The following is a 27,520-nucleotide window of genomic DNA, read 5'->3' as shown; positions in this document are numbered from 1 at the left end:
AGGCTCAGCTTCCTGACAGAACTCCCTCAGAGCAGAAAATTGGTTCTAACATCCCAAATGTTTAAAAATATAGATAGGAATAAATTTTGAAGGAGCATGAAGTAAATCTGAGGCAACAGATTATATCTAAAAGGACTTCTTTCTTAAAAGGCAGTGTCTGATGAAAGACTTGCAGTCTCTCTTCTGTTCATATGATGGGAAAAAAATATTCTGGCCACACTGAAGGCAGCCAGATAGTTCACAGAAAGATTCAGTAATTTAACATGATCTTACGTGTACAGAACTTGCTGTTCTTTGACCTAACTCAATCCAGGAGGGTTTTAAAAGGCACGAAATAAGGTGTTTCTAATTAAAAAAACTGAAAAAAGAGAAGTTTTCAAGAAGAAAATAAGTAAACAACAGAAGAACATCGATTGAAGAATTATTTAATTTAAAAAGTTGCCTAATTCTCCCCAGGTTTCGACATGAAAGGTGGATCTGTGGCCAGCTTGGAAAGTGCAATCACTTGGCTACTGGCCCACACACATGGGTAGCAAGTCAACTTCTGCCCTTCCTCCCCAGCACTCTGATGTGCTGCAGCGTGGCAGGAGGAGGCAGATGGATGTGAGCAGGAGCAGAACTGGCAGAGTCAGCACTTGATTGGATGCCATTTTTACAGCTGTTGGATGTTTGTGTTTGGGAAGGGAAAGCTGATTCCTGAGTTTAAGACAAGGATAATTCCAGTCCTCCCAGTGCCTCAAGACGGGAGTGATCAGGAGGGAGTCACAAAGCCTTTGAGATTTTGCACAGCTCTTAAGGTGGCAGACTGGGAGAAAGGCTCTTTTTCTTGGTAAATCTTTGGAGGGGAAAGCATGTAGGATATTTTAAAAATAGGTTTTGTTTAGGGAAAAACTTATTTGATCTCGAGTTTCACTGCAATTTTGATCATTCTCTCTGGCATCTGGTGCCCATTTAAAAGATACAAAGTAAGGAATCAGTTAAAAGCATGCACAAGCAAATGTGAAATTTGTGCTAGAACAGTGCACTTGGGGATTTTAATACAATAATTGACCCCTTCCTTGTTTGTCTGCCTAATGCTCACTTTGTTCTCTCTAGATCTCACATGATATTGAATTTACTGGCTAGAGAAGGGCTGCAGACTAGAGAAAACAGAAAAAATGCTGAGAAGGCAAAATAAGAGGTTAGTGAAAAAAAATCTTGTTTTCTCTGGGCAAACAGTACTTATTCTCTTTGTGATCAACACCAGACACTTTCCAGCAATGGTTTCTTGTTTTTCACTCCACCCTGAAAGAGTTCTTATAACCAGAACTATTGTTTCAGTGGCTTTACAGATTTGACAAAAAAAAATCCAGAGAGCCATACAATCCATGTCAGATAACAGTCAATCAGTGCTGAAAACCTGCCACCTCACAACTTCCCAGCTACCAAAGAGATTTACAGACAGTGGGGACAGACAAAAGCTCTCTTCCTCTTACTCTGTGTGTTTGTCGTGCTGCAGGCTTTTTATGTTTTCAAGGTAGATCTTAAATTTGTATTGGAAAAGGAAGCTGGTGAATATTTTGTGCCTGGCAGGCTGGGAGGGAGAAACGACTCCTGGGTGAATTGTTGTGCTCAATACAAAATAAATTATCTGTGCTGCAGAAGCCCCGGTGCTTCTCTGTGATGTGGGCACTGTGAAGCTTTCATGCTGCCACTAGAGCTGGAAATGTTTGTTCTTTGGCCCAGAAGATGCAAATTTTTGTGGCACCTGAGAATATAGAGTGCTGGTGCCATGTCTCAGAGCCAGGGTAGAGCTGGGGATGGACTTCACTGAACTGCTCTGAAAGAGGAAACAGGGACAAACCCCAAAGTTTCAGTGGGGTCATTTCAGTGGTGTCTTCTTGTCTCCACCCTTTGCTGGTGTCCCATTGCACCAGACTGTTCCCTCCCAGCTAGATCTGCCTTTTCTAGGCAAGACTGCTTCAGTCAAGGAATGCAAGATTTTGGTATTTCCTATTCTAACACTTGGACTAATGTTTATGTGTCTGGCCTCTGATTCAGTTCTGTGCTTCTCAGGTGCCAAGTAGCTATCTGGATCTTGTAACCAGGCTTTCCTTAGGCTGGCAGCACAAGTTCCCATCATGAGCTCATTCCTATCTATAGCCATGCAGCCTCTTTGTTTCTCAGCCTGTTGGTTTTACCTGTCCCCAGGAGCAAGAGTTGGGCAGAGGAAGGATTGCACAGCCAGGCCCAGATGCATTTGTGTGGCTGGGGAATCCCGAGTTCTGAGGTCTGATAATTAAGTGTTTCATTATGCCTGACACTGTGGTGGAGCCTGGAAAAATATGTGATGTGTGTTAGAGCACTTTCATGTGCTGGAGCACAGAACTCTGCTAGAAACTAACACTGGGGGAGAGCTGAGTCTGCTGTGTTGGATTAAACCTGGTTCTAAAAGGTCTAAACCTTGTTCTGAAAGGATCCAGTGGGTCCTGAGTGAGGACAAGGGACAACTGATGGCAGCTTGTCCCACCACAGGCTGCTCCACCTGCAGCCTCTTCCTCAGCCTCTTCCTCAGGAACTTCCTCAGGAACTCAGAAAAGTGGAATGAGCTGAAAAAAGAACAGAACTATCCTTGGGGGAGCAGAAGAAGACAAAAGAGGATGCTGAGGAGGGCCAGAAAGTCCCAGGGAGCTGGAAGACTGTCAGAAGGAAAAGACATGACTGGAAGAGTCCTGAAGACTTAAATGCCGGAGGAGATTTTCTTTGCAGCTTTAGATGAACTGAAAGGCATTTGAGCATGGCTGGTTCCCTGTCAGCTCCTTATCACTGTATCCAGGCATCTCTCCAGAGCCTATCAGCAAAAAGAGATTTCTCCATGAATCATTTACACTGAGAAATTCTGCTGCAGAGACCATCTCTGCATGACACCCTTTGGTCCTGTGCAGCTCTACTGTTCTACATCACATCTGCCATCAAAATCTCTTTTGTCCTGAGCGAGACCCTGCTCATCACGATCAAAACAGTCTCATTCTAGAAAGAACAAAATTTAATTTTTTGAGAATTAAATGACAAACTGTTCCAGCAGAAGGAATTAAATCTTAGAAATGGAGTCAGGTTGTGCTGGAGTCAGTCACATCAGAATTGAATTTTCCCAAGTGCCAGCTGGGTTTATGGGTTGTAGGAGAAAGAAAAGCCTTATATGATGCTGAGAATTCCCTGTCCAGGTGCCCATGTGTGGACAGGTGAGCTGGATAATCATTGTTAGATAAAAGCTAAAGGGTGTTCTGTGGTTGGAAGGAAACACTGTGCAGCTTTTCTTTTACACTAGTGGAAATAACTTCTGGTCTCTGCTTTTCTATTCAGCCTGACATTTATTGCTCACAAACAATGGAAATAGCTCACATTTAAAGTGCTTGCTCATCTTAAAACCAAGACCCAATCAAAAAGGAACTCTTTGAAAGAAGTTTTCAGCAATAATTTATTTCACTATAATATGAACAAGCTTGAACTGAAACTTTTATGACCTATGACTTGTCAGATTTTTCTTCACATACCTTACCCTTTAGCACATTTTTCATGATAATACAAACCAATCTGTTTATTATTTTCAATTTAAAAAAGTAAAAAAAGTACTGCATCCTCATGAAAATTGCTTCATTGTTGGGCTGTTTGAGTGGTCAGTGTAATATATCATTGTTTGATCTGGCAGAACCATCTATTTATAAGCTAGTATGTGTCAAACTATTTTTTTGGCAAAACTGGGAAGACACCTGGTTTAGTTTAGATTCCTCGCTATGTAATTCCAAACATCGCTCAGTCCTCTTGGATGGAAAACGTGGGCTGGGATCCAGACTTAGGAGTGCTGCTGTCATTCACAAGATGCTCAAGGGCCTCTGCTCTCAAGGTTCATGAGATCATAAATTCTTTTTTTTCAATTTTTCTTTTTTTTTCATAGTACAAGTCTAGGCATGAGCCCAGTGCAGGGCACACACGAAATGTGAGCGAGGCGCAGCCAGCCCCGCCTGCTGTTTCAGAGTTGCCTGGATTGACCAACAGAGCAGCAGCAAGGCAGCCACTGCAGGTTTGCTGGTGAGATCAGGAGGAGTGGCTCACCTTTGCAGAGCTGACATAAAACTTGGGCAGGCAGCGCAATCCTGGGCCAATATTGGGAATAGAAATTAGAAACGCAGTAATTCTGCAGCTAAGTACATTTAAGGGAACTGGTGATTGATTTGCTGTTGAAAGGCACGATTCAATAGCAATGCAATAATGCCTTTACAGAGGTGTCTTTGTAGTTTGTTCGTTCCCCCTTGTTATATATGACATGTTATATATGACATTTTATATATGACATACTGTAGCAGTACTGTATTTTAATACAGTTCCCCTTTTGAGTCAGCTAGATCGTGTTATTAGAAAAGATGCAGGCTGTGCCTGTCACTGTTCCATGGTTGTAAAGCTTAAGAGCTTTATATTGATGGATTCATATTGATTTCAGCTGTAATTGGTTACAGATCTCATAAAGGGTGCTGGGATCATCACTGTCAAGTGATTGGTGTGATGAGAGTTGTAGTGTGCAGTACTCCGTGTGTGTTCAGCACTTCCATAAATGTAGTAGTAAAGATGAGGGAGAAGGCAAGGTGAGGGCCAGAGGAAGCAAGGAGGAGGAGGAGGAGAGAGGGAAAAGGAAGGCACAGACCCTGACCATAGACTGCTCCTGGTCAGACCCATGAAACTGGTCCTTTCTGTCCAGAAACATCGGAGCATTCAATCAGCACCAGGACCAGTCTTTAGCAGCCTTTGTTTTGCCTCTGTGGTGGATCTTCTGCCTTCTACCCGAGAAAGAGCCCTTTGCAAGGAGCTGACCAGTTGTCTAAATAGGCTCCAGCCCCTCTTGATTATTTTCTCTTCATCCTCCTGGTGAGGGACATAGGTGGTCTGGAAAACAGAGGCCAAGTGAAACTGTTCATGCCCAGAGCAGCTAAGCAAAACTATGCTTTGAGGCCAACTTATTTTTCATAATTTATCTTGTAATGTAAGCCAGTTCAGTAGTTTCAGGCAAACTTATTTAAAGCCTTAAAGGGCAAAGGACTTGTATATTTAACCACAGGCTAAGTCTGACTTAAGTACACTGAAGTCAGCAATGACTGTTACTTCAGTGGCTTCCTATGTCCTGTTAGGCAAAGTCCTTCTACTCCTGCAGCCCATCTTTAGACCCCTCAGTAATGCAACCTTGACAGTGCTCTGGAAGGAAGAAATGGAGCTTGGATGTGAGTGGTTATTTGTGATATCTGAACATTTATCAATGTAGTGAGTACCCCTGCATTGCCATTTCCAGCATGTGTGGGGCACTGAGTTATGTGCTGAGTGAAGAGTTGGTCACTCAACCCCAGCACTGACCTCAGCCAGCTTGCTGAGGGCTCAGAAAGGCTGCCGGGAGAAATGGCAAAGAGGAAAGGATGCCTGAAGTATTTCCCTTCTTGATTTCTCAGGGTTCCTTCAGGCTGGGTTTAACCAGCTTGCTGAGGTGCTCCACAGCCCAAAGTGTCCCGGAGATCCATGGTGCTGCTCCGCTCCCCAAGGCAGCCAGGGGGTCACAGCAGGGACAGACCACAAGAGTAAAACCTGATGAAGTGGGAGAGGTACACTTTAAACCTTCTTTTGCCCAGGGTTAAACCTTCTTTAATCCTCCTGTAGCCCTTCTAATCCACCTCTTCCAATTTCATACTAGAAGACAACTTAGGACGAGGGAAGGGGATTCTTCAGCTCTCCTGTTGAAGGTTCCAGGACCAGAAGGAACATTACTCCTGTCACAGAAGGTTGTTTTCCAATGGTCTTAAAACTCTGTGCATATTTTATTTTGTGTGCCTTTAATGCAAATTTCAGAAACTGTCAGGTTATATGGAGTTTGTGTCTTGTCTTCTTGGACTCTGATATCTGTAACACATCCAGCTTGAACTGTAGGTAGCTAAGTGGTTTGCTGGATCTGGCCCTAAATATTTCTGCTCAAAATATGAAGTGTCACCTTGCTGTTAATGGAGCATCTTCTCTGATAGGGCCATTATTTTTCTTAGCTGTCTACTACCAATTCCAGGCTATTTAAATAAAGTTACATGGATATGCATGGCAAATACATCCATTTAAAACCAGTCAGCAACTGTGCCAGCACAGCCTCTGATGGTTTTTGAATCTGAAAAGGTTTATAAGAACTGATAGAAGGTAAAAGAAAATATTATTATGAAGAGCCAGTAAAGGGACTACATTTTCTCCTTTTGTATTAGAGATTCTTTCCTGTAGCTCATGCAGAAGGAGTGGGACAGGCCATCCCCACTAAATCATTCCTTTGAGCATATGTTGGGTTTGAGAGAGAACAGAATGTTGTGGACTTGACCCATTTCATACTGACTCTGTGTGCAGCGAGAATTCAGTCCTTAGACAGGGGCACACTTTGACTTTTTCTTTTTCCTGTGCTAGTAGATCACTGTAGAAGCAGCATTTAACATCTACTTAAAAACAAACAAACAAAAAAACCCCAAAAAACCAAAAAACGCCCCCCCAAAACAAAACAAAACAAAAAACCCTAGAAAAATTGTGAATATCCTCTATGGCTTTTAAACGCAATATTTAATTTTTAAAAACTTCTGTGTCCAGAACCTGGGACTATTGCAGACTTCAATAAATTAGCATTCCTTAATAAATGTGCCTTGAGCTGTTTCTTAGACTGTTGCCATTCTGTCCTTGGTGGACATAGATGTCCTTCCACTTCATGTAAGGAATGGCATTTTATTTCTTGTTTTGCCAGTTTTCAGGAACCCCAAGATCTTTGTTTCTGAACCTCAGAATTTTGAAATACTGTGTCACCTTTATCACTTTAGGATAAAGGTTGAAAACTTCTAACTTCTCAGAAAAACTGTGCTGGCACCTACCCAACAGTTAGAGAGAAGAGATTCAGAGTAATAGGGATATTAACTGAAGAGTTGCAACAGTTTTAAGAATGCCTTTTTACCCTGCAGTAAATTACACATCTTTGTTCTACTCCCTTAATAGTTCTGGATTCTCTGCTTCCTGTTGTACCTATCTGTTACAGTTAATGAGCTCTTTTATATTCATCCTTAATTTCATAAGGGTAAAGAGGATGCAGGCTGTGGGAACAACTAAAATATTTTGTCTTCCATATCCTATATGGAATCCCAATACAGGATCCTTCCTGCTCCTGAATGTCTGTTTGCTGAGCCCTGACAATGAACACTATTTCCAGTTCTGTACATCTCTTAGAAAAAAGTAGGGCCTGTTCCAGTGGTGAAGGCATACATTTATTTTATGAGTGTGTTACACAAAACACCACAAGCTAGTAGATTCTGATTTTTATTTGGTGGTAATCTTGATCAATAGCAGCTAAACCATTTACAGAAGAAAAATAAATGGAAAGAAAATTTCACATTTATATTCCAGCTGTGCAGAGGGATCTTGGGTTTTTCCCCATTCTCTCCTCCCAGAGCTTGTCAGCAGTAGGAATTCATAGTAATAAAAGCCAGACTTATTTCCAGTGCAGGTGTTTCTGGAGTGATTGTAATCTTTTTGATTAACTGCATCTGCAAGAGATCTCATCATTACAAGCAGAGCAGAAGTTATGAAGAAAGGTGCCCCTAAAGTAGTGAGCTGGCAATTAAAATAATATGATATGCTTTGGCACATGGGATTGGATGGGAATTTTGGAAACACATAAAGGTAGGTCTGAAGATGTCGTTATGCCACCAAAATCTTTGAAGCCTGCAGCAACATAATGGATTGGCAAAGGCAAAGGAGCCTGATGTGATTAGGTAGTGCTGAAACCCAACTTTTGGAGATTAAGCTGCATTACTAAGATCAGGGGCCCTTATCAAACTCAGTCCCAGCAGATTGCCCTAAGTTATCAGGGAAATGGCTGCAGAAAAATGCTGATTTTGTCAAAACAGCATTTCACTGTTTGTGGAAGTTCCTAGGATGACAGCCTTGGAGGCTGGGGCTTGGTTTCATCATGCCAAGTGGCAACTTAAGGTTTGGGACCCTTACAAACTGAGTGGTCTCACTATGTATTTGGAACAACAAGATTTAATTGAAAGGGAAGTTGATTAACAGTTGCTAATCAAGGCCACATTTTCTTCTAGCCTCTCAGTTGGGGCATGCAAAATATTTATGAATGGTTGTCATTCCAAGCTGAGGTTTTAGAGAAAGCAGGGAAAATTTGCACAAGTAAAATGCATGTGCTGTAATGTGCCTGGAAGTTTTCATAGCCCTTACAACCACAGCCTAAGTAGGACTGTCACAAAAGGGTGGGACTGGGAAAGGTGGAACAGTCTGATGACAGCACTGTCCCTTTCTGCTCACCTCTGCTGCTGCTGGTATAACTTTTTCCAGAACTTTCTTGGTTGCCTGGACAGAGATTTCTTTCCCCTGATGCTCATCTTTACACTGATCCCTCCAGTCATAACAGGATATCATCCCTTACAGAAACCTTTTGGGGTGAGAAGTTACTTCATACATGCAGATCCAAAAATGGGTGCTTATCAGGATGTGCGTCAGGGCTTGAACCTCTGAGTGCCAGTCCAAACCCCTGTTTCTGATATAACCCATCCTGCTTTGTGGTGTAAAATCAGCTGGCACCTGGATGTGTGGCCCAAAGAATTAAACTTTCTCAGCCAGGGGCATGGCAGTGCTTTGGCTTTCCCATCATTACTTGCAGAGATACAAATGAAAGGATTCAGTGTCCTGCAGCCATGACCCCAAGTCAAAAGGCTGTCTAAGTTGTTACTGGAGGAGATCCAGTCGTAGGAAGAAAAATTCTTGCCAAATCAGCTAGAGAAAGTTGACTGAAGTGTGTTTGAACAGACAGATTGTTCAACCATCTATGCAGCTGGCTCAGTAGAGGAAACAGTTATTCCTGGGTAATTGGAAGCAACTATGTGTATGTATGTATAAAAAATAATAATATATATTGAACAATCTTTCAAACTGTCACCGATTCTCTCAGTGAGGAGGCTGAATTCCAGGGGTAGTAGAGGGAAGAACTCAAACCTAGAAATTCAGGGTTGGTACCCCAATAATCCCCTATTTTGTCATAGGAGTCTGTGACACCCAGCTGTCCCTATTCTGTCCTGCCTTAAAAAGCTGTACCAGATTTCCTCTGCCTCATCATATATTATCAAATAGGGAAGGCCTTTTGGTTTAGTGAACCTGGTTGCTAAATCCAGGATGGGATTTCATCAACAGCTGAACATCGATGCAGAACCACGGCGTGGACTTGCTAGCAAAACATTTCAAATTCCCCATTCGGCACTAATTTGCATTTCGGGGCTTGGCAGCAGCACCAGATTTTGTATTTTCTTTGGGACAGCACAAGAAAAAATTCTGTTCTTTTGAAGAATTTACCCTTCCCTGCCAACCTTCTCTGCTGGGCACATGGCAGGACACTGATGCTCTGGCTCTGGCTTCAGTGGAGACTGAAGGGTTAAACTGAGCCCCAAGCACTTGTTCTTACAGCATACCCTGCACTCCTCACTCTCCAGGATTTATGGTCATCCAGTCACTTGTTTAAAAGATTATTGGAAAAATATGTAAATGAAAGTTAATAAATGTAGCAGAGTGGTGTAAAAGCAGACTTATTAGCAACAGGATGCAAGGCTCTGCACATGCTACATTTCTGTTGCTGGAAACACCATCAAAGAGCTTTCCAAGACTGCAAGGCCCAGATGGATTTCACATCTTTATGCACCAGCCCTGAGCCAAAGCTGAATTCACAGGTGAAGCTGACACCACAGCACATGGGGAGTTGTCTGGGTTGTGTGTGTGTCCCTCACCTCAGCTGCAGTTCTGGCTCCTGGGAGAAGTGGGGGAGGTCTCCTCAGAAAAGTGGTTTTGGATAGGGCAATAATAATAATAATAATAATAATAATAATAATAATAATAATAATAATAATTGGTGCAAGGGACAGATTTGCTTCTACATTGGGAATTTAATGAGGATTTGGCTTTAAGGCTGAAAATACACATCACAACTATTCTTTTTCCAGGCCCACTGGAACTTTTCCTCCTCTAGAAGTTAAACATCTTCTGCCAGCAGCCTGTGGGGCAGTGCATTAACCATGCTCTTTTCTTCCTTTGCTGGCAAAGAAGCTGTAGACTTAAATAGCAAAACACCAGTGCCACAAACCCCATCTGCTTTCAGCACCCACAGGAATCATGGCAAGGGTTTCTCTTGCCACCTGCCTGGGCAGCAGGACATGGAGCAGAAAGAGCAGAAACCCATTTTCCCCAGAGGTTCTGCTGTCCCTATTACAGGCTCTGCTCTCCTGAGGGAGCAATCCTCCAACTGTGTAGCTGATGGAGAGATCTCACAGACACAATATTCCACACTGACAATCAAAGACAGGTCTGTGGGTATATTCAAGTTTTTGGGAACAGGTCCATATGGCAAAATTTGGGAGTTGTTATTATTTCAGTGTTAAACAGTTAGGTGTACTTGAACTATACTCTGCAGAACCCCTCTTAGATCCCAAAACAGATGCTGTCAGCATACCAGACTGGCTTCTGTAGCCTGGAGATGTAGCCAGAGGCCCCACTAAATTGCCTGTCTGTACTGGTGTTTGCTCTGCGCTTGCCCAAACACCCCAGATCCCTGCTGCATGGGGAGCAGAGTGTTTGGGCTGCTGCAGAACCCAGCCCTGCCCTGCTCTTTGTGCTGGGAAGGTGCCCCAGCCCTCCAGCAGGCTCTGTGCCCAGATCACCAGTTTTCCAGGGATCCTGCTGTTCACATTCATCCTCTTGATCAGGAACCAGATAGGCGTGTTCAAGACACCTTAAATCCTGCCTTTGGAAACCTCAGACTGAGAGAGCCCTTACAAAAATAAGCCCTCAAACAATAACAACAAAACCAGCATGTGACTAAAAGCTGGAGTGAGGCACTGCCAGGATTTCTCTTGGCAACCCGTCACTCCAAGAATCTGCTTCTTGCCACACTTGTGCAAGGCACATTATTGAACATTTCCTGACTATTTGCCCAGGATGCTGTAAATGCTGTCCAAATAGCAGGGTCTTGCCTGCTGCTTTGATACATCTGGCTAAATTGCATTAAGCAGCACGCCAGAGGCTGATGGAGTCCCCACAGGACGTGCTCCGTCTGTCAGGCTCTCCAAAGAGCCCGGGTGATGAATGATAGTGCTAACATTAAACAGCCTGCCTGGGATGTTTTTCAAGTGTCCCTCCCCAGCAGCCTGCCTGCTGCCCTGTCTTCCAGGAGATAACCCAGCACAACAGAACATTACCTCATTAAACAAGCTGGCTCTAATTAAAAACAGACAGGGCATCACCTCCCCTGTGTTAGCCTGAAGGGTCCACTCTGCCCTTTAAATTCCACTTTGGAAGATTAATATCCATGCACGTTGTGAAGAGTGACATTCTTAGAAGCAGTCAGCTCAGAGCAAATGTTGGATGTGATGAAAGTGAGCATCAACAACAAAAATTGCAGTCACAGGGGCTTCAGATGTTTGTGCCATACCCTGAGAGAGTTACGTGGATGTGTGAGGGAGCTCTCCATCCCCAGCTTAGGAGAAATGGAGAGATGTGATTTTGTGCAAATCCCACATTAATACCACCCAGGCATATTGTTTAAACCCAGGTTCTCTATCACTACACTATACCTTTATAAATATATATAATATATATCTATACAAATATATATATGTATATATTTTCACAGGAGACTCACAGCAGAACTTTCTACAAACATCCTGCCACGTCAGCTCCTCTGTTCCTCTCATTACTTCAAGTTTCAGGATAAAGAGAGGCCAGGTAAGAGATGCATTTGGCTGGCCCCTGAATGGATGGAAAGGAAAAGGGGAAAATGAATCATATCCATGAACTCAGAGCTCACTTTCCATGGCACTCAGGTTTTTCTTCCCTGATGGCTCTCTGGTTTGTTTTAAGCCAAAGGTTTTAAGTTCAAAAATGACTTAATTTGGAATAATTTGAGGCAAGCCAGTAGCCTTATTTAAGTCAATTACTACTTAGTTTGGCTTTTATTCCTACAGAACATTTGACACAGAGCACTGCCATGATTTGTGCAGAATTCCCATTGCAGGAGTGGCCTGACACATTGAAAGTACTTTTTACTTCAGAATTTTACTGCTGCTACCTGACTGGCAAATCTAATCCTTGTTTGGATTGTGTGTTCAGTTAATATTGAAGTGGTCAGTGGCAGAGATGTGAATACCTATGGATTAACACTTCTTTCAGGTCCAGAAGCATCATGCTTTAAGAATAGCCTTTTTAAAGAATATTTGCTAACCTGAAACAGGTGCAATCCATTTGATTGGCAGTTTCACAGTTACTCAAATTACAGTTAAGTTACTATGATTTGTGTGCTTAACTTTTTTTTTCTTCCATTAATAAGATGATGCTTGAAGTCACAAAAAGCTGCCTTAGCAGCCAGTGAACTGGAAAATCAGCACAAAAGATGCATTTTAAATTGTCAAACATCATGTAAAAAGTCAAATGCAGTTACCTTTGGGGGGAAAAGCTCAACAGGGTTGTTTGGAGGAGCATGGCAGGGGAAAAAAGTAAATATCTATAGTAGGGGAAAAAAGCTTAAATATCTATAGTAATTTTTGATCTTAAACCCTTCAGTTTAAACTAAAGAGAGCCAGAGAGCCACCAGGGAAGAAAAATGGTGACTTAACTAGACCTAGTCTGTGACCTGAAGAAATGTCTGTCTGAAATGCAGGTGATGTAGGCATTAGTTTTAGGTCATGGTGCCACCTGCACTTTGGCAGTATTTCGTGAAAATTGCTGTACAAAAACCACGTACTTGGTCAAGGTGGGGGGACACATTGCAGCTTAATTAGCTGGTGTCTTGGACAAAACAGCCAGAACCACTCAGTATGGTCTGTAATTTCATCACACATTTAGTGGAAACAAGTACCCTGGAAGAAAGATTCTCATCCTCTGTGCCTGCCTCTCCCCCAGGAAATGTTTGGCTCAGAACCTAAGCAAGGGAATTGAGATTTAAAACTGAAACATCAGACTTAATGCTCACCTTAATGTGCACATGGGAACAGGAGAATGGATTTAATGAGGGAGAAGCAGTTTGGATCCTTGCCCAAATTTTAGTCCCCAGTATCATGGCTTGAGAATGATCAGGTGCAATTAAAAAAAAGTTTCTTATTTCTGTGTTCTCCAATATCTATTTCCTGCCAGTGTTCAAACTGAGACTGTCATGTACTCCAAGAATATCTGTTTTCTAGCAAGACCTAAAGTATCAGGGAGATATTATCCTGGTATCTTTTTATCAGGAGGTCATCACTCCAGTTATGGAAGGTCATTTGGGAGGGCAGGCAGCCGTAGCAAAGCTGGCAGACCCTTGAGCTGCTTCAGGCAGGAGTTTCAGCAAAATTTCACTGAGTTCTTGAACCTTACAGCTCCACATGGACTCCCACCCCTCCATTTATAGTGGTGTTCAGACTTGCAGTCAAGTTCTTTTAATTCATAAAGCATTCTTGTTGTTATGAGTATGATCTGGAACTCTTCATGATGCTTTCAAGTGTAACAGGTTTAAAAAACAAAACAAACCCAGGCAATAAATGGCTTTCTCAGTTTGCTCCTTGAGTAGTCTGCAATAGTCATAAAATCAAAGAGGAAATCATAAAATCCAATATTCACACACGTTATTAACTAAGTGGAAATGGCTTTTAAAAACTCTCTACCTCCATCTGTGCTGTATCCTTGGGAGTTCCTTAAGGGCTCCCTTAAGGGATATAAGTGGCAAAAGTTGTGGTAGACTGGAGTAAACTTCTCTTCTTCACTGGCAAGACCCTCACCTCCATCCTAAAACTGACTTGTTCCATATTCTCACCATTTCACACAAGGAGGTAACTAACTTAAACTGCCACAAGGAGATAATTGCAAGTTAAACTGCTTGCTGCTGTGGAAGTTGCTAGAGGAGAATTTGCTGGTCTCAGAGTGTTTGAGCAGATCAGTTCATTTGGCCCAACAGAAATCACATGCTACGTGCCTGTCCCTTGGAAATATGTGCATCTAGTTTGCAAATTCACCTTGAGTTAATGGTAAGCTGTTGCTCTTCTCTTTCATTCTGCAGCCATAATAATAATGAAGCCATGACATGCCAATTCCTAAAACATCCTTTCTCCATTCTCAAAACTAGGTCACCTTCCACCATTTGACTGTCTTACATTCTAAAATTAAATGAAAATTTTTGATCAAGATGTTGTTTCTTCTTTGCTTCATCAACTCCTCTAGGAGATGAGATGATTTTCTCAGTAATGGAATACAGTGCCAAAGGACATTCCTTCAATGTGCCATTTTCCAAGCTGATGGCTAACACAGTGTTTTAGCAGCTCCTTTTTGTGCACAAGGAGGGGTGATGAGATGTAGAAGGATGGAACAAAGCAAATGTTGCCTGACAAATGTTTCCTGGGAGCAGGACGAGGAGGATGCTCCATCCTACAAAGAGGAGTATGGAAAGTCATAGCAGGCCATGTCATTCAGCTGTGTCCTGACAAAAACAGATGTTGGGCACACCCAACGTTCCAGTACACCAGGAGACAGTGCTTTCACAGCTCTCCCTCAGAGCTGCCTCTTGGCCATTTTTTCTTTTTTATTAATGCTTCTGTTAATACATTAAACTGCTAAGCAAGTTCCAAACTCTTAGGAATTCTGTACTAGCAAGGTTTCCAGAAGTCCTGTTTCTCTCCAAATGAGTGAACTCCACCTGAGCATCTGGCACCTTGTGCACTCAATGGGAGCTCAGGAACAGCCTTGGCCTGCGAAGCTGCATGGAGATGTTTGTCACTGCACCTCATGGGCAAACTCCTGTAATCCACACTCCCTTCATGCAGAAACTGCTCCATCCCACCTAAGAAGCTTCTTTGAATGTAGTCATGTTCTGGTGTCAACTTCTTTGACGCCTTTAAACAATGTAAGACCTGCAAATGGAGTTGAGCAGAGAATGTTTATTTCCTTGGCAAAAAATTGTGAATCTCAAGCTTTTCCCCTGCTGGGAGTCATTACAAAACCAGAAACAGCTCACAATAGCCTGAACTTATTCCCCTGGGTAAAGCCCATCTTCCATCCTGGCCAGGCCTCACTCAGGATATTCTGAGTTGTCTTGGTATTTAGTAACAGATGCATTTCTGGAGAGTTTTAACAAAGATATTTTCCAGCAGAAGACATGTCAGAATGGTCCTAACCAGACTTTACAATAGAGCCAATCAGTCATAAGTTTTGGGAGGTTTGATGGTTAATTCCAACTTCCAGCTCTGCTGCAGGAAGAATTTCACACAGCTGGGATTGATTAAATAAGAAACTTGAGATGACACCATTGCAGGCCTAAACATTAATGGCAACAGATCTCTCTCCTCTCAACACCAAAGGTAAAAGTCAAAGTAGGCTTGGCTATGTCTTGCACATTTGCAGATCCAGGATGTGTCAGGCTGTACTGCACAAATCCCTGAGCAAAGCCTCAGAGATGTTTTTTTTTTATTTACAGAATTAAATGGGCACCTCTCTCCCTCAGTGTCTCACTGGTGCTTAGATACCCTATTTAAACACCAGAATGTCAATTCCCACAATCCCCTTCCAAAGGGAAAAATACTCTAATTCCTCACAAGTCCTCTAGGACATAAACAGAGCACTAACCTTCAGATAGAAAAAGTTACTTTCCTAAGAGAGCTTTTCCAGAGAACGAAATAGTTCCTGACTGTAGACAGAGAATTTAGCCATATAAACTCACTTTGGGGTCTGTAGTACAGGATATGAACATGAATGGAAGATTAGAAATACGAGTTGAGAATAAAAGCTCTCCCTAAATCTCCCTTATTGTATAAGCTGCTATGAATTAAAACCCTTTCAGCCTGATTTTTAGTCGTCAACTTAATTATTCAGGAACATTTTCCAGACCAGTGTTTTTTACAAGTATTTTAACAACCTGCAAATCAGGAAACTGTAAATCAGAGAAATGAACTGAAATCAGCAATCACAAGGCAGGAGGCCCCTGGCTGAGGCTGTGGCAGTGAATAGTGGCAGCCCTGCTCCCTTGTTTGCCAACACTGGGAATGACTGCTGGGGACAGGATGGAGTTAAAATCCACCACAGCCTGGCACCTGACAAGGCTGAGAGAGTTTGACTGCAGTGCCCTGAGGCAGAACACACTCAAATCTGTGAAAGATGTGGCATTGCAACACTCTGGGTTTGTGTTCTCTCCTTTTTCCTCTCCAAGCAGGATGAACCTACAACTAAAACTCCTCTGCAAGTGTCCTCTTCCTTTCCCCAGAATGAAGCAGTTCTGCTTCACTTTCATACACCAAATTGAGGCAACAGGTTTATAAACCATATTTGCAGGGCAAACCATAAGTTTTAGTGCCAAAAAAGCACAGCTGTGTGTTTTCTAGAGGTGCACTCCATCATCAGCCTGGGTCAGCCTCACCTCAAGGCAAAATTCTGATCTCTATTCCATGTTGTAAGTATGGCATTAGTTTTGCTGTAAAGTTTTTTTTTTTTTTTTGGTAGTCAAGTGAGAAAATTTATTCACAAGTATTGAATACTGAGGGATTCTTATTCAGCCTTTGCAGATATGGTTGAGTGGCAGCCCTTGGGTTCAGTGGTCAGCGACCTGTAAGGCAGATGTCTAGTCTTTGACAAAAGATTCATGTGCCAGAAACCAAAATCACAACTGGCATAGCAGAAAAGTGAGCTAGTGAGGTCCTTGCTCTGCTCTGTTCTTTCTGGGAGAGAAGTGATTAAGTTATTAGAAAAATCTCCTTTAAAGTATGGTACAATGAAAAAAAAAAAAAACCAAGTAAAAATAAACAACAGTTTTATTTTTTCCTTACAAAAAATGTCAAAAGAGGACTGACATTGTTCCACTTACCCCAGAAAACGTAATTTAAACCTTGCAGAACCACTTATGTAGCCAGATACCTGGAGCTGCAATAGTGCTTACTCACACTTGGCTATAACCCCAGCCAGGAATGCATAAAAGGTGAGCTCCTGGAAAGTCCAGAAAAGGATGAGAGGAAGACAAATAGATTGTGAGTTTTACTCTCTTCTGAATGACAATATTTCTTCTATGATTCTGAGAAGAATATTTCTATTGTTTCTGAGAGTCTTTTCCCCCCACTTTTCATTCTTTCTCCAGAGTTCTCCTCAGGCTTTGCAAGTTTCTGTTGTAGCACAGAATAGGTCAGTGTTTTCTAAATCTAAATGGTGGCTTTCCTTGCTGAACTTCCTTCCATAAGGAAAATACATTGGGGTTACCAGGAGGGCTGGCAGCAATTTCCTAAACAGCCTTTTGAAAGTTAAAAAAACAATTAAAAATAATAGCAAATAACAAACACAAAGATATTCTGTACTCCCATCTTCCTTGCACAGAAATGCTGGCAGCTACTGCAGGGAGCTGCAAAAATCATCATTATACTCCAGGCAGCTTGAAACCAAGTAATATGCATTCACAAAAGGTTTTCATTTTGGAGCTATTGTGCCTGGCCTGTTTGGGAGGAGGGGAGAAAGAGACCTATTGTCTCTTAAAAAGCAAAACAGTGGCCTGGTTTTAGCTGTGCAGGAATGGAGTGGTCTGTGTGCTATTACAGTCAAGATATCCCCTCTGCAGATCTCACTCCCTGCTCCACTGAGTTTGCAACTGGTTTGCCAAATCCCCACAGGGCAAGAGGCCTTGCACTCCAGCTGCTGGAGAGGGAATATCCCCCACTGCTCAGCATGATAGAAGAGTAATAAAAACATCATTTCTAATAGGAAAATGAGGCTTGCAGAAGCAAATGGAGGCTGGCTGACTTAACAGAGAAAGGGCTTTGAGAAGGACAAAGCCATCCTGAGCAAGCTTGGGGATGAAAACTTGAAAAGAACAAGTGTCCCAGAATCCCTCAAATGTAGGCAGATAGTGAACCTTTATAGGCATTTGTAATTGCAAATTGTATTGGCATTGTAATAGTATAGGCAGTGTAATTGTTGTCTAAAGTCCTGTTAAACTTTTAATAGACGCTACAATTCTTTATGAAAATGTTGTCTAGGATCTTTCTAGAAGAAAAAATACTTCTCTATTCAAGCAATTACTGCAACTTTTCTCAGCCTCTCTTTTGTTCCTGACTACTCTAAACAAAAACAACTTTTAAAGAAAACTACTGGTTGTAGGCACAAAGCATCCAAAGAATTTCAGCTCTGTCTTTGTCAAGCACTTAACATTGATCAAAACAGTGAACACAGACCTGTTGAATGACACTTTTATAAGTCAACTCTTCATTATGCAGCCTTGCTTTGGCACCCTTAAAAATATATAGGAAAGATTGTACCCACACTACAAACTCAATAATTATTTCATCATGGACTACCTTGCCCAAGCCTATTCATAGAAGCTCTCATCATGTTCCAGAGAAATGTTTCTGGAAGGGAAGAAATTCCCAGAGAAGGGAGAAAATGGGAATTTGTTGCCTGGGCTGGGAACAAAAGCTCGAGGTGCTGATCCTGAAGCGCTCTCTCTGCAGTTGCCTCCTGCTCTTGAGCTGTCTCCAGGAGTTGTTCAGCATCCATGTGTTTCACCAGTGAATCTTGGGAATAACAACATCCTCAGTGGGCTTCTCCACCCTTATCTGTGCAGGAAGTCCCTTTGCAGGGAATTGCTGTTGGCAGGGAAAATGTCAGCACAGCTCAGCCCATGAGATCACCCTGAGTTACCCCTTGGCTCTGCTGGGATCCCAGGCTGCCTTTTTGGAGGAGAGCAAGGAATTGCTCCCTTTCTATTGTTTTGGTACTATTAGGTCAGATAATAATCCTGCTTCATATCTTGATAAAAAGAGAGGAAGTATTCAAGGGGTCTTACCCAGTCTTTTTTAGGTGAAATACACAATTGAAAATCCTTGTTCTCGAGTTTTCCTCAGCATAAGGAACTCAGAGAGCTGTATTTTTAAAATGTTTTGGACATTTTGAGTGCACTGTCCTCTTGCAGTAAGTGCTGCTGTCCCAAAACTCAAGAAATAAGATGTGGCACCAGCTATAAACAGAAGTGATTCAAACTAGTTTGTGAGCATCTCTGCTTACGTGAATTTAGTCCTAAAAGTATTTTTATAATTTAAAAGAGTTATTGCCTTTTCTCCACTTAAATAATCTCAGCTATACCTAAATATTGATCAAATAATTAAGGAACAAAGATGTTAATCCTTTGCATTTGTGCTCAGCTGTTTTCAATGAAGAACCTTAAGTGTAGCATCAGAACAATTTGGACTCCTGGGATGTGTAAGCACATGGTGTCTCTTTCCAAACAAGATTCACAGAAGTTGTCTCATTTGAAGCACCAGGACAGCAAAAAAATAATAATCCTATAAAGAAAAGGAAACAAACTGTAGGATTTCATATGTTTTTCATTGGTCAAAACATGATCGTACTAAGAAAATGGGCAGGTTGAAAACGAATGTTTTCAGCTTCTCAATGCTAGTATTAAACTCCTGTCTCTGAAACTGTAGGAATTTTTCCTGTGAAACAGCAACAGCTACTTCAGCAATGAACATTAAAGGATCTATTATGACACTGAAATGAACTGGTCTGCTTGCATTCAGCTGAGCACAATGGTATAGGCATGCCCTGGTTGTTCATTGTAATGGTGTTTCTAAACCCAGATATATATATATATAATATATGAATGTATAAAATATAGAAACGTATCAAGTGTTATGAAACATCCCCTCTCTTCCTTGTGAGATACACATGCAGACCTGTGCCTTTTCCACTGAAGGAAAATGAAGGAATCTGGGTGTATTTCTGGCATCCAAAGCGAACAATGTGAAAATATCTTTGGATCAAGGTTGGTGCTTTGTTGCTCCAGATTATTTCACGTTCAAACATTTTGTGAACCTTGCCTCAAACACTTTGCATCTCAGACTACATCCAGCCTGGCTGTCACAGACACTTGGCACCAAAGTCCTTGAAGATGCATTGCATATCCGTGATGTTCTGGAAGGTGCTTCTGTGACTGCAAGAACAATGTTGGTAGGAGAGATGGGGCTAGAAGTGTTTCTTAAGTCAGATATTTTGTAGGACAATGGGCAAATGAAGCTCAGTTAAACACTGGGAAAAACCTTCAAACAAACAAATCCCCAGCAAGTCAGTTCTATGGACAGAGGAGCTCAGGGAGAGGACAGGGAACTTCTGGGCTGATATGGCCAGAAAGCCTCCAAATTATATAAAATGGGGAAGTCTCTCACCTTGCTTTGATTGTTTGAAAAATTAGTATCTCCAACTTATTCTTACAATACAGGAAAGAAGTGTTAAGACAAAGGACTGGACATTGCAAAAAGCCAGAGTACAAAATTCTCTTCAGAAATATACTGAGTTGAAAAGACTCAAAGGCATGAAATGGGTAAAGTTTTTATCATGAGGGACAGGATTCAGAAGTTCTTGGTTTTGAAGATATCAGTGAATCAGTGAATGTCTCTCTTTTTTTTTTTTCCTCCTCTTTTTCCCAGAATAGAAGGATAACAGAGTTTGTTTTGTCCATAATGGTTTGTATGGACTTACATCAGAAACAGTAGCCTTCTGATGAAATTAAAACTGCATCCTATGTGGAATTTGTAAGAATTCTGTGTGACCTTCTGATGATAAATGCTAGAGATGAGCTAGTTCTGCAATATCTAACAGCTGTGAAAAGCAGTAGAACATTTGTAAGATTAGATGGAGCTGATGTCAGCCAGTCTGACACTTTTATTTACTCAAAGGACAAGGTGATATCCAAAGAGTCTTGAGACTGTTGCTCAGTGTATGACATCAGAAGCAAACAACACAACAAAATTCATGAGCCAATCAGACAAGACAAAATAATTGACATATCCAAAACCCACAGATGTTGCTGATCTTAGCTGAGATCAGGTCTGAGGTTTTAGAAACCTGTTGATAGTGAATGAGGTATTTTTTTTGAAACATAGAAAGGGAATTTGCCACTGAAACTTTTTGTATAGAGGCTGAGAGGGCTGTTGCAGAGACAATTGTTTGTCTCAGAATAAGGCACTTTATGCTGAGGATTACAATACAAGTGGAGGACGAGTTAAATGACACATCAGATAATAAAACACAATAGAGATGACAGGGGAGATGAGAGGGATTAATAATGTGAATGCACTTTACAAGAGTATCCATGTGTGGAGAAATGAGTGAGCAGGACTAAGGATCAAAGTAGAAATTACAGTGTAACTTTAAAGAAATAGAGAAAATACTGTGATCTCTTCAATAGTGAGGTGGAAAAAAAAGACACTGGCTGTAATCCAGAGAGCTCAGCTGTTTTGTAGAAATACCACATTTTGAGGAGCTTTGAGAGACAATTACAATTCTCAGGACCAATAAAGCACCAGGGGCTGATAGTGTTCCTGCTGCATTATTGAAAACAGGAGGGCCTACACAGACTCAAAGGCTTTTGAAGCTGATTTGGTTTGGAAGCTTGAATAAATTCCGAGTGAATATGCCCAATTCTCTAGAAGGGAGAAACCAGAATGGAAGAAATGTTGCAGTATTTTCCCTTCTTTGTACAGCCTAATATGCCCAAACTGCTTTATAAAAAAGCTGGTTTTGTTCACAGAGAGGAGAGACTTCATCCATTAAGAGCTCAGGAGAGAACAGGAATGTGATCAGGATATATATATATTTACATATTTATTTGTTTGTTTGTTTATTTATCTGAGTGTATGTTTGCTCTCTAGCTTTTAAGGAGCTTTAATAAATCTTGTGTATTTGTCACAAATTGACTTCCAGCAGAAAAAGAGTCTGGCACACCTTGAAAATCTAATTAGAAAGGTGCAAATATGAATTGATTGTAATGGCAAACATTGCACATTCTGCTTTATTTGACCTCAGTAAAGGGTTAAGTCAGAGAGATGTTCAAGTATTATTCCTGTAACCTTTCATATGACTGGGTGGGATTAATGCATTCATTGTTACATTCTCAGAATGGTGTGAATTTGAATGGTTTACATTTCCTTTTTGACCATTGTGGTGAGTTAACTGTCATGAGAGAGAAGAAATACAGTTCAGAAGAGAGTTGTAGACCAGAAGGTACTGCAAATAAAAAACCAAACTCCAAACAGTGCTTAAATTTGAAGGAAATAAAGCCCAGTTTATTAGCTTAAGATCACCTTGGGAATGCCTTTCTGGGAGTCAGTAAATACTCTAGATTATGTTGATGTTAAAGGGTTTGAACACCTCAGAGGAAACTAAGGCTTGTTAAGAGTGACAATGATGTTATTTTTTCTGCAGGTAACATTTAGGTCCAAAAGAGTTAGAGAGACCAGTTAGAGTTAGCTTCAAGTTGTTGGATCTCTACTTAGATGGAAGAATTGTCACTAAATAGCTTAACAAAGCCCTGGGAGAGGTTTTTTGAGAATGTAGGGGAAAATGTGTGGAGAAGATTTAATAAAGATGAGCTTGAAGTCTGTAAAGAACCTATTATAGTAAAGGTAATGAAATCCCTGGCCAGTGTGTTGGCAGAGCCAGCATTTAGGATGATGGAAGACAGAACAGCCAAACATTTCTTGAAAGGCTGTTCTCATGGTATTTGACCTGGGTGCTGATCAAAGAGGCAGCATGACTGAGCATGACCAAGGGCCCTTAATGTGAATTAGTAACAATGGAGAAAAAAATGCCCTAATGGAAAAAAAATAATGCCCTTGACAGTCTTAGCAAACTATGGAAAGAGCCAGGGAATTTTTGGGCCTGTAGAGCTAGTAAATAAGTAACTAGCCCTGCATTAAAAGCTGGATGTCATAACAGGGTTTCTATAATGGCAAATATAATGCAGTTAAAGTGCAATGGGAATTTTGCATGGAGTAGGTCAGAAGGTAGACCTGACCCAAATATTAGACATCAATGAAGGAGAGAAAATGAGAGCAAATCTGCTTGGGAAGATCTAAAAGAGTTATAACTGTTGAACCAAGAACTGTGAAAGGAAGCAATTTGGCTGGAAGGATTCTGATCACTGCAGCTTTGGTTTTCATGTGAATTCTTACATAAAAAATTGTCTCAGCTGGAGATAAAGAGCTGTAAATGCACCACACTGGGGTAATTCTGATATGACTGTTTGACCTTTATCTGTTTCTTCACTCACATTTGTATTCTAACCTTCTCAACTGCTAGCACAATATTTTTATGACTTGGACTTACTCTTTATGCAGTTCACTTGTAGGAGCACTTCTGTCCTTAGCTAGCCTGAAAATTGCAGGGATTCTGGGATGCGAGCCAAAGTTCTCTGAAGCTCCTGGAAACACTTGTGGATGAGGCTCTGTCATGTGGCTGTTTGTCAGGTCTGAAGGTATTCACGATTTTCTGCCACGTTCAGACTTTAGATGCTGACCTAGATTGGTAGGACTGACCCCTTTATATTTTCACTTTCTCAAACCTTTTTATTCTACATTGGTGTGCAATCAAACCAACATTAAGTAATTGTTTGGTGTCCTGAGACTATGTGTGATTACATCTTGGGGGAGATAATGGAGACATTTTCCAACTCCAGAAATACTTTGGGTTAAATTCCTTGACGTGCTGTGATTGTGTAGGTAAGTCATCCTTTCCAGAACCCTTGCCAGGCAAAAAAAAAAACCAAAAAACCAAAAAAACCCCCCCAAAAACAAAACAACAAACCCCAAACCCCTTATCACATGTATTTATGTATTTATTACACATGTATGAATTATGTACAGATACAAGAACTTTCATACCTGCACAAAAAGCTCAGCTCACTGCACTGTGATTTCCCAAAGCTTATTGCATTGTGATTGCCCTCTCAGCTCACCCTGGCTCTTTGCTCAAGCTCTGTCCCAGCCCCTCCTGCAGTGACTTTTCAGCTCAGAACTTTTCTCCAAATCCCACTTCCTCTTCATGGATTTAAAGGACAAGTTGTTCTCCCTCCAGTGGCTTTTGTTCCCATGACTCTTTCTCAGACTTTTGCATTAGCCATTAGTATCCTGCTGCCCCTGATAGCTCATTGAACTTGGTCTTGAATCAATGGTCTTGTTTTGAGCCGATTAGGAAAGATTTCCTTTCCTTTATCAAAGCTAAACAAAAACAAGGAAATTAAATTAAATACAAAACTATGTTGGAATAACAGTAGGGCTGAGACTTGAGGCAGGAAGCTCAAAGATAAGGCTGATGATGTGCCCAGAAGTGCTGCAGGAATGAAGGCCAGAATGTCAGCCACGATCCAGCATTTTTGTGGGGTTCCATCAGCTGTCTACCAGAGCAGTGACTGCCTGGAGTAAGAAAATAGCATCCCTGGACTGGGCTGGGAGGGAGGGGATGTGTAATTTCCCCCTGTGCTGTTCACCAACCCTCTCTGCAGTCTGGGAGCTGATACCTCAATGCACTGAGGGGAGTGTGTGCTCTGGGAGCAAAGGAGAGGAGCCACAGACAGGAGGTCTCAAAGGGCCTCTCATCACTGTCCTCAGACTGTCCATCCCTTGTGAATTGATGAGAGAATTTCTCTTGAGCATTTCAGCCTGCTTCTAGGGTAAGAAACATTGCTAAACTGAGCATCCTTTTCTAATGTTGATCAACAGCTTTATTGCTCATCCTTCTCTGATACTTCTTTTTGTAGCCTTATACAGGGCTGTAAAATATCCAGGGCAAATATCCATTTATTCTATCCTTCTCTCAGTTCCCTTGATGAGAACTGAAAACTGTGTCTACATCTGATGCTAAAGGAGTTGGATTATTGCTCTGCTGGAAAACATCATGTTAGTAACTCGAGTATATTTACTTGACTTCAGCTGGAAATCAGTTATGAAGTGTCCATCCATCCTGCTTCTTATGGAGATTGTTCACACTTCCCCTCCATGCTGGTGTCTGATGAAATGATAGAGAAATAACTGGGTGTGATGGCTTTAAATATAATGAACTGCCCCATAGTTTCACTTCCTACAATTTCTGTCCTAAGTAGGAGATATGATGCTCATATTCTCATCAGCAGACTGAGAGCCAAGTTTAAAGCTGAAGAAGGTCCAAGAAAGTAAAGCTCTTCACTCTGCTAGCAGGTACTTGGGCATAGAAACACAGGGGAAGGCAGGAGGAGTGAGAAATGCAGAGTAAGAACTGCAGATCCTTTGAACTTCCACCTGTTTTCTAAGACGTGGTAAATCTTCCTTTTTAAAACACGAGTCTCTCCATCGTTCTTAATTTATGTGATCTCATTTCAATTGCACTGATTCTAAATATTTATTTGGCTATTTATTTTTAAATAATGTATTTCTAATTCTCTCAAGAAAGAGAATATTCAATTAAAATTCAAGGCAGGGCCCTCTGTTGGATCACTGCTGACAGAGAGCTGTAAGGACAAAAAACCCACAGCTCAGGTAATAAAGATGAAAGGAGCTCAAAACATGAACTAACTTCTTCACTTGCTGTAATTCAGTGTGGTTTGTTTCTTTCAGATTAATTGAACACTGTCAACTTCCAGTCATTTTTATCAGGAGGTATTGCAGATAATCTTTTTCTCAATTAACCATTTTGGCAAAATATCTGAGGGGGTACTACAGACAGTTTCATACCTCATACAAATGATCTATAATAATTTAAAATGTAATGTTGCTGGACTGCTGGCTGGTCAAAATATGCTGGGGTAAGTTTGGAGAATAGATGTCCCCATCCAGCAAAGTTCAGCACCCTGGAAGTGGTCACAGGACTTAAAACTTCTGCAGCTGACAGCAGAGTGTCAGGGCTCAGCCCTGCAAGTGCTGACTGTGCCCAAAACCAGCCCTGCTTGGAGCTCTGACACCTCCCTGTGCAGAGCAGGTGTTGGCAGGAGCTGGAGGTTCTTTGCCCCTGTTATCTGTAGCTGTTATCAGGTGAAGCCCCTGCCAGAAGGATGGAGAGTATAAAAGAACACATTCCAGTGACCCCTAAATTATAAAGATGCCTCAAGCTCGGGACCACCTGGAAGATGATGTTAGGAGGGAAACAGAGATGACTGATGGATTTCTCCTTTTTTAGTGTCCTGATTGCTGTTGTCACTCCAAATGCCAGCCCTTCACAGCCTTATCCTCTCCATCTCAGCATCAGTTTAACAGCATGGATGGCTTCCTTTGCCTGTGGCCATTTAGGGCTCATCCATCTGGAAAGACCTGCCACAATGCATGTGAGAACTCACCTGGGCAGGAAGCAATACCAGGCACTTTGCCTTAATGATTGACAGAATCCCTGTGATCACAGCAACACAAGCTGATATCCTGTGTGCTTTTCTGTCCTACCCCCGACTGGGGTACATCCTGTGTGTTTGTATTTGCTGTTTTCTGCCTTCACTGGAACAGAGGAGAGAGTTGTAAAAACTCTGTTTTGATTGATTCCTCTCCCTGTGTAAACTGCTGTCTTTTCCTTCGTGGTATTTGTCCACAAAAGATCTTCTGAAGCTGAAGGATAGGTGTGTTTTTCAGAAGATAAGAACACCTTGTTTTTCTTTGTTTTCCCTGACTCCAGTGCTGGAAGAGAGGTCCCTGATCTTTCTCCCTGATCTTTCTCTCCCTGGTGCTCCTTCTCTCAATATCAGATTTCCTTGGCATGATTTGAAATTCCCTTTTATAGTTTTTTTTTTTGTTTGTTTGTTTTTTTTTTTTTAGTTTTTATTCACCTTTTTATGCACACAATGTAAAGAAGACACCAAAGAGGAGACCAGCAGCAGAACTACCCAGTGGAGAAGTGGAGATGACTGACCCAAACAAAAATTGTGCTCCTTCCTCTGGCACAGGAAAAAAAAGAGAAAAGGAATCACATGGGAAGTATCTCAAAGCAAAACCATTGAGAATTTATGAATTAGATTCTCCAGAATACTCTTGCTGCGAGTTGGTGACCAATAAAGCTCTTTAAACAGCAGTATCATGTGACAAGTGCAGAGTCTGAGACTGTTCCCCATTTGGTTTTGGTTATTTAATACAACAGAAAGCTCTTCAATGAAAGACCTTAAGGAAGAACATATTGTTGATCTGAAAAAGCCAATAAACAACTGGCAGCCATGCATGGTATTTTCATGCTAAACCAAGATAAAAAGATTCCTGCCCCGTTCTCCCCCATGCCCCCTTGTTTCTTTTTGGGATAATGTGAACATATGTTTTTGTCCCCATGAAAGGGACATTATTTTGATCAAGGCTTTGGCATGTCCAGCGAGCCTAAAGCAATTTTTGCATTTGCAAATAACAAAAATAATTTTTTTTAAGATTGGCAGTCTCCCACCCTCGCATGGAGCAAACCACCTCACAGCTTTGACTGTGACACACAGGCCAGTGAGCCACAGGGAGTCTGCACAGCACTGCTGAAACCTGATTGTCTCCTCAAAAAGAGTTTTGTAACCAAAGCAATGGCTCTCCTCCTCCACAGTCACATCCAGGAAGCTCTCATGCTTCACACCAAATAATAATTAGCCTGCCACGGCCTTTGTGACACTTGAAAATGTCTGTACCAGTACCTAAAGACTCATCACCAACTTTCCTTTATTTCCAATTAAAATAAACATGTATTAAGT

General features: G+C 41.5%; 1 long non-coding RNA gene across 1 annotated transcript; it reads left to right on the top strand.

Annotated features, from left to right (window-relative positions):
• The first annotated feature begins 701 nt into the window (after positions 1–701).
• On the top strand, positions 702–27,520 carry LOC110477319 (uncharacterized). Its single transcript, XR_014957014.1, has 4 exons — positions 702–829; positions 1,096–1,180; positions 11,714–11,805; positions 26,622–27,520. It is a non-coding gene; the product is annotated as an uncharacterized LOC110477319 (long non-coding RNA).

This window comes from Lonchura striata, chromosome 8 (assembly GCF_050655825.1).
Source record: "Lonchura striata isolate lonStrDom1 chromosome 8, ASM5065582v1, whole genome shotgun sequence".
NCBI classification, from domain to species: Eukaryota; Metazoa; Chordata; class Aves; order Passeriformes; family Estrildidae; genus Lonchura; species Lonchura striata.
This window is presented reverse-complemented; position numbering and strand designations above follow the sequence as displayed.